Here is a 9618-nt window from a genome sequence, read left to right as displayed (position 1 = left end):
TTCTTTCTTTCTTTCTTTCTTCCTTTCTTTCTTTCTTTCTTTCTTAAACTCTACCTAGTACCTATGTGGCCAAACTGTTTCCCTGACAGCTTCTTTGGTCCCTATGAGATTACTCTGGGGTTTTTAATTTGATTAATAATTATCTTGTATTTTCTTCATGTGGTATCTGTTTTAAGTATAGCCTTTTCATTTTTATTCATGTTTTAATCAGATAAATAATTTTATTTTGTATGTTTGAATATTTGGGTAGCTTATCAGTCAGAGTTCAACAGCGGCAAGAGAATGAGAAGGAAGAGGCAAAGAAAAGGCAAAACCAGTGAGACAGGGAAACTAGTCTGTGTTGTTAGAACAGGAACTTAATATATGTGAAGGTGAGATAAAAAGACAAACAACAACAAAGAAATGGCCCAGAAATTAAAGAAATCAAGACTCTACTTCTCCCCTAGACTATTGGAAGAATGACTCACACTAGATCATCCATTGCATATGATAGCAGGCCTTTCCAGAGAGAGGGTTGGAGCCATCAGGGTGCCTATAGACAGTGATGAATGCACAAAAAGTAAGGTCATTTCTTTGACCTTCCACAAGGATTAATCTCCATCTAGAAGCTGGAAAAGAATATTGATTAAGGTTTGACCTCAGTGAGCAAAGGCAAATCACAGAGAAGGAGCACAATGGATTTGAGGACTTCCATTGTTCTATTACCATCTATTATTATACATGGGTAATAACTACATGTTTATATGTCGCATGAGGAACTGTCCTGAGTCACTGTGGCATAGACTGGGGTCATCTTAGAGGAACACCTCAATTGAGAAATTGCCTATGTCTGATTGGCTTGTAAGCATGTCTATGAGTGACTTCCTTGATTTTTAATTGGTGTGGCCTGTAGGCATGCTAACTGAACTGTAGGCATATTTATGAGGGAGTTTCTTGATTGTAGATTGTTAATTATTAATGACCCATTGTGGGTGGTACCATTCCTAGGCAAATGTTCCTGAACTGTTTAAGAAAGGTACTGAGTATAAGGCACATAGGGAGTTAGCTAGTAAACAGCATTCTCCACAGATTTTGTTAAAGTTCTTCACTATGATAGGAGTTTCCTGTTTGAAGCCAGTGCTGTGAGGATCTTTTGTTTGTTCATTTATTTCACTTAGTGAAAAACTAGACATGAGAACTCTGAAATTTCAAGCTAAAGTAAGCCTTTTCTGCTCACACAGTGATTATCTTGGCTATTTATTATAGTGATACAGGGATGATAGACAGAAGATTGGGGCTTAGAAGTATAGTGGTTTAGGCCATTACTAGACTTGTGGAAAAGCCTTTAGAACTGATTTGTAGGACGAATTTGGGGAAAATTCTCAGGAGAATATTAGGATCAAATTAGAAATCTGTAAGTAGACTGAAGGTAAGGAGAATACTGATTGAGATGCAAAGAGGAAAGTGTTCTTCCAGACCAGTGTCCAGATAAAGGTCCTAAAAATGAAGGTCCTATTGAAAACCATAGCAAAAAAAATCCATATACATTTCATCAGGTTTTCAAATTTTATGAGACACTGATATTGAAGTAGTAAACAGTTAATCTTCTGTAGGAAATTCCAGGGCAACATATTAAATAGTTTATGGCACAGCCATTCCTGCCTTCCTTTAGCCATGTTTATAGCAAGAATCAAGAGCAGACAGAGCATAGACCTACATGGTCAATTTGAAGCTTAGTCAAGAAGGGTGCGCAAGCAAACAGCAGACATAATTTTATGCTGAAGCAGAAAAAGTCCTAGAAATGTTTTCTGCTGTCCCATTCTTGGTCTCCTGTGGACATTTATATCAACAATGAGGGAAAGAACTTGTCATCCGTTGTTAACTTATAATTTCTCCACCTCAGTTGATAGCTATGCATGTTCTCATCCATCAGGAATATGACCATCTGAAGCATGGGCCTTCATCTGGAACATTTCTCTGTTGATTTATATCCTAACAATTAAAAGAAAAGAATAAATGAACCAATGAAATAACATTTGAAGCAACAGTGAATGAATGAAGTAAAATTTTAAAAATACTCAGATTTGAAATACAAAATAATTGTTTACATAGTATATCTTAAATAACTGGCTGTTTATTTAAAAGCATCCCCAAGGGCTACTCTTATAAAATATTCTTAAGACTCAAACACTTTTCCAATATTTTTGAAAGAAGTATAGTGTAGAAAATATTATGCAGATTTTCTATAATCCTTCTTTAAATTTTAATTTAAAAATGAAATTAAGATTTTAACAAAACTATATTGTCTACTTTTTCTGCCATAATTCATCTTGCCCTTCATCTAAGAAATGACTCTCGCACATGAGATCTGGATACCAACCTGTTATAATATATATTTATAAACATTTTGAAGCTAGCCTTGATTTTTTTAACTCAAAGAAAATAATCCTTTTGGCATAAGAGCATTAGGATGTGTGATAGAATAGAAGTCTTTTTAGAAAGAAATTGCATTTATAAGACATAATTATAGTTCTCTACACTTTCCTTATCGTATATTCACAGTATTACAGATAGGAAAAGAAAAATGTGAAAAATTTTTTAGAGAACTGCAAGTTGCATTAATCATATATTGACTTATTTCAGAAATTCATTGTAGAATTTTGTACACTTGAAGAATATTGATGATAGATGAACATGATTATGCTCTGTCATTTTCTACTTTCCTGTTAATTCAACTATTATCGTTCTCAAGTAATGCATGGCTTCTCAAACCTATAATTTTTAGCTTCTTACAAACTCAAAATGCTTATACTTCATACTCCTATAAAAAAAAGTAAAGCCTGTTGTATAAATAGAGGGGAGAAAAATAGATTTTATGACAAAAGTGACAACCAGTGATCCTTAGACAAATTGTCTCAGACTCTGATGATGGTTAATACATAAGTGAAGTAGCATGAGCTAAAACTAGAGAGTGCACAAGGAGCTTTTATGTCACAAAGTTCATGAACTACATCAGGACAGAAAGGACCAAGTGCAAACACAATTGTAAAATGGTGTGAAATTTTTGTTTCCACAAAAACAATGCAGTTTTCATCCTCTGGAACAGCTTAAATCCCACACTAAGACTTTGAACATCCACATATCAGAAATAGCAATAGCGATCCACCTAAATAAAGGCATCTAGAAAGATTAACTCAAGTGAAACTGATAAAGACTGTCACGTGAGAATAAGACTTACTAATCAAATCTTTACTGACTATATAACAATTATGGAGATTAAACAGTAAGTGCTAAAGAGGGGTTTAAAAAAACTAAATGTTTGTTCCAACATAAGAAAACACAATATTAAACTAAAAATGGAAGAATGTTTCATTAATTGACACAGTATATCTACATTTAAAAATTAACATACTAGCAGGAGCTGGAGAAACGGCCCAGCAGTTTAAAATACTTAGGGGTCCTGCAGAAGATCCAGGTTCGCTTTGCAGCATCCACATGACAGCTCAAACGTATATAGCTCGAGTTCTAGGACATCTAATGACTTCTTCTGATCTCATGAGCATCAGGTGCTCTCTCTCTCTCTCTGTCTCTCTGTCTCTCTGTCTCTCTGTCTCTCTCTCTCTCTCTCTGGAAAGTGTAATATTAAGATATCTATCTAATTCAAACTCAGAAAGATAAAGACTACATGTCGTGTCTCAGATGCACATCCTATCTGCAATGTATAAGATAGATAGATGATAGGTAGATAGATGATACATAGATAGATAGATGATAGAAAGAAAGATAGATATACATACATACATACATACATACATACATACATACATACATACATACGTGGATGATACAGGAATGTGCATATGGGTAAAGCCTAAAAAACTAAAAGGCAGATGAGAAGAGAGCTAGAGTGGGTACTGTGGGAGGGGGGAGGGACACAGAGAACATGAAACGGAAAGATAAAGGAGAGGCTATGACAAGGTAGAAGATGAAGGAAGAAGAATCTATTAAAACATACTTTGATAAATAACATCATGTTCTTTGTAAGTTAAAAATAAAAACAAGTAAAAAATAATCCCTCTGCACATATGGGCAAAATATTCATTATAACATTAAGATTAAAAAGAAAGCAATAGCCACACACTAATTTGAATTGATAATAAACATATTAAGATAAAATTCAAATTCAAAATAAAGAAAATTTAGTTTTCATCCACTGGAAGAAATCAAAACAATTGTCTCAACTGTCTTTTTAAAAATATTAAATGCTCACCATTAAAATAAAAGAATAAATGAACTAGCGAAAGAACTTTAGAAGCAACAATGAATGAATGAAGTAAAACTTTAAAAATACTCAGATTTGTAGCAAAAAAATTATTCCTTCTGTGAGGGGGATTGCAACCCCATAGGAAGAACAATGTCGGCTGGTAGGACCACCAAGTGCTCTCAGGGACTAGACCACCATCCAAGGAGTACATGGGGAGGGACCCATGACTCCAGGCCCTTAGTCTCTGGGAGGTTTGATGCCTAGTGTATGGGGATGCTGGAGCGGTGGGACAGGAGTGGGTGGGGGAGTTGGGGAGCACCCTCATAGAGGCAAAGGGTAGGGGAGAGAGGAGAAGAGGGCAGATGTTGGATGAGTGGTTTGTGAAGGGGAAACCAAGAATGGGGATATCATTCGAGAGGTAAACAAATGTGATAATTAATAAACAAAAAATAATAAAATAATTGTTCACCTAGAATATCCAAAATAACTGGCTGTTTTATTTAAGAGTGTATCCAAGGGTTACTTTTACAAAATATTTGTAAGACTCAAATGCTTTGCACACATGCACACGGAGTAAAACAAATATGGTGCTCCGTAAAATGAGTGGGAGCGGACCACCAAATATTTCAAAGAGTAAGTGCAGGTCAGAAGGAAATATTCTGAAACATCTATCATTATAAAATTTACAACATGGAAAGGGAGGAGGTTCATTGCCCTAAGATTTTCAAAAAGGAAACCACAATGTCATCTCCAAAGTCACTAGATAAAAACAGCACCTTTTAAGTTTGTGCCTCATTCCCGCTCAGAGAATAGAGGGACCCTACAATTTTTTTTCAATCCCTTGCAAGTACACAATTATTTAAAAATAAACAGAAAGATTGCACCAGACAGGGTGATAGCCAAAGTTAATGCTGTAAATTAATAAAGTCATTCAGAGAAATCCTTGCATGTCTGATGGGAAATATGACTTTCCCAAAAGAATTCTGAACCTAGTCAATCACTAAAGTGTCTGCATGAAGGCCTGTTTGGCAGAGTTAATGCCCGTTTCTCAGGATGAATAATACTAAACTATAGATGACAGACAGAAAGACAGACAGACAGACAGACAGACAGAACAGAATGGCTCATTGGGTAAAGCTATTAGTGAAGGATCCAGGGTTCCAATCCCAGAACCCTCATAACAGTAGTCATGGAAGAGAATTAACTCAAAGTTAGCCTGTGGTGACCATCTGTGCTCTGTGATACAACACCCCCCAAATACACACACATCATAAACACACACAATAAAAATACATTTTTCAAGTAATAATGGAAGACAAAGGAACCTTTGCTTTCTCTTGATTAAAAAAGTAACCACCTCCAACTCCTCACTTACCTGTTAAGAATCTTTTTTTAGTATTTAAATTTCTTTTTGTTTCATTTGTATAGTTTATTTTTGCATTTTTATTTCTCTTATTTTTCATTAGGTCTTTGAGAATTTTGTACAATGTATTTTGATCATATATACCTCCCTCCCCTAAGTCGTCAAAATCCATCTCTGTGTCCTTCCGTGACCACCTAACTTTCTGCCCTTTCTTTTATAAAAACTCATGTACAATTTGGGCTACCCATATACTTGGAATATATGGCCTTCCACTTGAGTATGGTTGACTTTGCCTGGGGCTAACAGTTCTTTAGTTTTAGCTGGGGGTAGGACTTAGCCCCACTCCATCTCTGTGTTAGGATTTATTTATTTATTTATTTATTTATTTATTTATTTATTTATTTATTTATTTATTTTTGTCTTGAGCTTTGGACAATCTCATGCACACATCGTCACAAGTGCTATGAGTTCCTATATATGCCCGCCCTGCTGTGTCTAGAAAACATTGTTTTTGACCAGAAAGGTCATTGATAACTGACTCGTTTTCAGGAAGCCAGTGGCTAACAGTTTTCATACTTCTTGGAGGAATACCCCTGTGGGTAAGTGCAGGATGGGACGCAGCAGGAAGCAGTCCAGTGTGGGCACAAATTGTTTCTGCCCAGCAGAGAGGCACCTCCTGCCTGGGTTGGACCAGCTACCAAGAGAATTACAGTTTCCTCAGTGGTCTTCGTCCTGCTGTTTGCTCCTTTAATGACTTTTTTTTGGCACCAATTACGGAAATAATTTCCTGATAAAGGCATTTGTGCTAAAGCCATCAGCTTGGGAGTCTGACGAAGCAGTAAGAGCCACGAACGGACTTCTTGGCAAATGGCAGGTTGGCTGGTTACATTTGAGGATTTTTAGCTTTGTGTCTCAATTATCTAAGACTTTTAATGGGGAGATTTTGTAGGAAATCTCTAGTAAGGAAAGTCAAGGACCAGCCTGATGATAGAAAAAGTACAACTTATTTCCTACCAAAAATAATATGAGATAGTCTTCTGACTAAAATCTCCACAAAACAGCAGCAATCCCGACAGGTGCCAGAAGTCTGAAAGAAAATGTGTCTCCCATGAAGCCTTTCTCAGTGACCTAGCAGGAAACTGTAACCTCATTTCCAGCTGCATTCTCTGCCCTCATCCTCACATGTAGAACAACGGCTGTCACTTCACGTATTATGCAATTTACCTGTGTCTTTTATTCTCTAAAACTAGAATGGAGGACCCCAGTTGTGTCTTTAGGATTTCTTAATCCAATGAATAGAGGGGGTGTGGCGTGCAGCAGGAAGTAACAGCGATGTGTGAGTTAAAACAGGCACAATATTGAAAACGACGCTGCCCAAGAAAAGATACCTTCTCAGCGCACAGAGCCTGTATAGACATACACTACAACAAACAAAATAAACGAAGGCTGTAAAATCATCTATGGTCTCAAACTATCCGACATTTGGATCATTGGTTGTTATCGTTTTGGGGGAGGTGGGGTGTCATGTAAATAAATCAAAATCAAAACCACGGGAGACAGAAATGGAAATCTGCTCCCACCTGCACTTGCACCATGATTTCCCCATGTTCTCAGCAGGCCCCCATGGGTAGCAACCCTCCTGCTTGCACATCACTGCTCGACCTTTCTTTATGCCCGGATGAACAAACAGGTAGATAAATTCTCCGTTTGCTTTATAGTCTCAGAAACAATTTCAAGTTTGCATCTTTTAATTGCATTCCACTCCTGACTTCGTGGATTTCACACATAGGTACGTATGTATTAGCTCTCGGCCAGCTCCTGCCTGTCGGTAAAATATATGTATGACATTGAGACATCTTGTCCTTGTTTTCTATCACAATCCATGTTCCTTTCTCCATTAACCTTTATGACTTGCCTGGCCTGGCCTCAATGGGAGAGAAACGCGGCTAGCCACAAGGAGACTTATACCAAAGTGAGGGATACCTATGGGAAGACCTACCTGCTTAGAGGGGAAAGGGAGGTGGGGTGGGGAGGGATTGTGGGAGGGGATGACCAGGAGCGGGACAGTAGCAGGTTGTAAAGTGAGTAAGTAAAAATGATGACGCCGCCGCCGCCGCCGCCGCCGCCGCCGCCGCCGATGACGATGGTGAAAATTTAAAACAAGATTTCTTTTCTATATATGTAAAGGTGTGTTTATGTGTATGAGGTACCACTGGAAACTTGGGCCTCAAGTCCTCTATTGCTAGAGTTGCTAGAAGGTTGTAACCTCCAGATGTGGTTGCTAGGAATGAACTCAGGACATCCGGACACTCAACCACTGAGCCATCTCACTACTTAGTTCTCATTCTACTTACACCAATTCCAGCTTCAAAAGAATCACTTCCATTCTTGATGTGAACATTTGATCTCTGTTTCTGAGATCTATTTCCTGCTTCTCCTCGTTCCATTCTGAAGGAACTGGATGCTAGCTGTGCCTTTTTGTTTTGTTTTGTTTTGTTTACTTGTTTGTTTTTTAAATAGTTGTCTTAGTGGAACACCAAGAGTAATGCCCCAAATATCATATGATTAAAGATACTCCAAAACCATACTATATAGGAAACTATAAATTCTGTTTTCACTTGAGAAAATCTCACTACCCTTTCTTTAGGTATCAGACATAGAGGGGTTATGCGGTTTCAAAGCCAGAATTTCACAGCACAACGGATCTGATCTCAGCTTTGCTATGTGCAAGGAATGCCAGACTGCTTAATGTTTCATGTGTCTCAATTTCCTTGTGTGCAGGGTGCAAATGCCAAGAGCCTTTACCTCATAGCATTATTGAGGGGGAAACAAATGGTTTATTATACAATAATCACTTAGTAAAATGTCTAAAACACAGTTACTGGTTTAGCCATGGGAAGTTTAGTCTAGAACTCAGTGGTTTTCAAATTACTCTAAGCTATGGGACATTGGTTCAAGTCAAATGCCACACAGATATCTAATAACAAAGCTGATGAAATTAGATCTGTTTTCATCTGCAACTCTAAAGCAGCAGAGAATTGGAGAATCCTGCCTTCCACACTTCCAAGTATCCCTAGGTGATCTCTTAGATATCACTGAGAAACCACAAAACTACCAAGCACCATTGAAGTCCTAATAAGCATTTCCTAAGCCCTCACAGCTATGCGCCTTGGGGACTTGTGGTCAGTAATAGAAATCTGACAACAGAGTTAAACACATGGAGATTTATCCTCTCATCTAGAGGTCAGCAGGGGCAGCTGCAGTTATGTGGCAGATCTCCAGTGTCATGAGGAAACCACATTCTCTGTCCTCCCAAGCTCCGGTCCTCAGTCACCATACTAGTGAAAACAGGAAGAGAAAATGGGTGGTGAGAGGTGTGGGTAGGAGAGTGGGAGGGCAGAGTGGGGACTTTTAACAAATTTCACCCAAAACCTTCTGTTGACATTTCAGAATCCATCTCTCCACAGAAATCAGGCTGCAAAAACCACTTTTCACTAGATGCAAAATCTATAATTAATAATTCTATTTTTCTTGAGGGAGGACAGTGTTCTGCTGGGTAATCTCCTCCTGTGGGATCCTTTCAAAAACACCATCATGCTTAACAAGTAGAATGCATGCTGAGGTTTCATTTTAAAGCAAAGAGGTGGGGAAAGAAGGGGATATCAATCAAAAATTGACTTCCTGAATTGGCTTTGCATAACCGTTAGTATTCATAAGGCTTCTACGTAAGTACATCAATTTCTCTAGTGATAAAAATAGTCATCAGTGAAAGTCTAATTGCTCTAAATGTCTTCTCTTCTTGTCCAGGAAAGTGAAATACCGAGTAGAGCCTCACTACAAAGTGAGAGAGTTAATTAGTAGACTTACAATGTGACGATAATAGGTAAGTCGTTATAAAATCATAAGTAGACATTGAAGACTAGATAAGGCTTACATAGAGTGCAGAACAATGAACAGCACCTGCTCTCTTTATAGATTGAACATTTTCCTGTGAATTAATTTGTGAGTCAAT

The 9618-nt window shown here is 37.7% G+C and overlaps 1 long non-coding RNA gene across 1 annotated transcript in view; it reads right to left on the bottom strand.

Moving 5' to 3' along the window:
- Positions 1–666: 666 nt before the first annotated feature.
- LOC116895307 overlaps positions 667–9618 on the bottom strand; it is a 50872-nt gene continuing 41920 nt past the window's right edge. Inside the window, exon 3 of the long non-coding RNA XR_004387270.1 lies at positions 667–1971. This is a non-coding gene — a long non-coding RNA (uncharacterized LOC116895307). The remainder of the gene's footprint in view (positions 1972–9618) is intronic.

The sequence above is a fragment of the Rattus rattus genome, chromosome 3 (assembly GCF_011064425.1).
Source record: "Rattus rattus isolate New Zealand chromosome 3, Rrattus_CSIRO_v1, whole genome shotgun sequence".
In the NCBI taxonomy this organism is placed as follows: Eukaryota; Metazoa; Chordata; class Mammalia; order Rodentia; family Muridae; genus Rattus; species Rattus rattus.
Note: the sequence above shows the minus strand (reverse complement) of the source record. Positions and strands in the feature narration are given on the sequence as shown.